Source organism: Limulus polyphemus, unplaced genomic scaffold, assembly GCF_000517525.1.
Source record: "Limulus polyphemus unplaced genomic scaffold, Limulus_polyphemus-2.1.2 Scaffold435, whole genome shotgun sequence".
Classification (NCBI taxonomy): Eukaryota; Metazoa; Arthropoda; class Merostomata; order Xiphosura; family Limulidae; genus Limulus; species Limulus polyphemus.
The window spans coordinates 113033-113908 of record NW_013666045.1 but is presented as its reverse complement, the minus strand read 5'-3'; the positions used below and the strand labels follow the sequence as shown (position 1 = coordinate 113908).

Below are 876 nucleotides of genomic sequence, written 5' to 3'. Positions count from 1 at the left end.
GTATTGCTTTATTATATATATATACACATAATATTTATTGTTTAAAAATTTGATCTAACGTGATAAACTGGTTGATTTTAAATTGTCAAATACGCATAGAATATATGTATCACTTAAAGATACTAGTGCTCTGAAATGCGCCAAGTGCTCTCACTATATACCACGTTTTGGATATCGAACTGTGAATGATGACAAACATCCACATTCGCCGACCAGATAAACCTATACGCAAGGATGTACCTCGTGATGGGTGGAACATAATGAACGAGAAGAGCCTATACGCAAAGAGATATCTCGTAATGGGTGGAGCATAACAAAAAGGCAGAACCTGTACACAAGGATGCATCTCATGGTGGGTGGAGCATAACAAACAGGAAAAAAACTATACACAAGGATGCATCTCATGGTGGGTGGAGCATAACAAACAGGAAAAAACTATACACAAGGATGCATCTCATGGTGGGTGGAGCATAACAAACAGGAAAAAACTATACGTGAGGATGTATCTCATGGTGGGTGGAGCATAACAAACAGGAAAAAACTATACGTGAGGATGTATCTCATGGTGGGTGGAGCATAACAAACAGGAAAAACTATACGTGAGGATGTATCTCATGGTGGGTGGAACATAACAAACGGAAAGAACCTATATACAAGGATGTACCTCATGGTGGGTGGAACATAACAAAGGGGAAGAACCTACATACAATGATGTATCTCGTGGTAGGTGGAACATAACAAAGGGGAAGAACCTATATACAAGGATGTACCTCATGGTGGGTGGAACATAACAAAGGGGAAGAACCTATATACAAGGATGTACCTCATGGTGGGTGGAACATAACAAAGGGGAAGAACCTATATACGAGGATGTAT

At 39.6% G+C, this 876-nt stretch overlaps 1 protein-coding gene across 1 annotated transcript in view; it reads right to left on the bottom strand.

The window, feature by feature from the left end:
• LOC106458246 (laminin subunit gamma-1-like) overlaps positions 1–876 on the bottom strand; it is a 75285-nt gene that overhangs the window by 21153 nt on the left and 53256 nt on the right. The window lies entirely within an intron of this gene.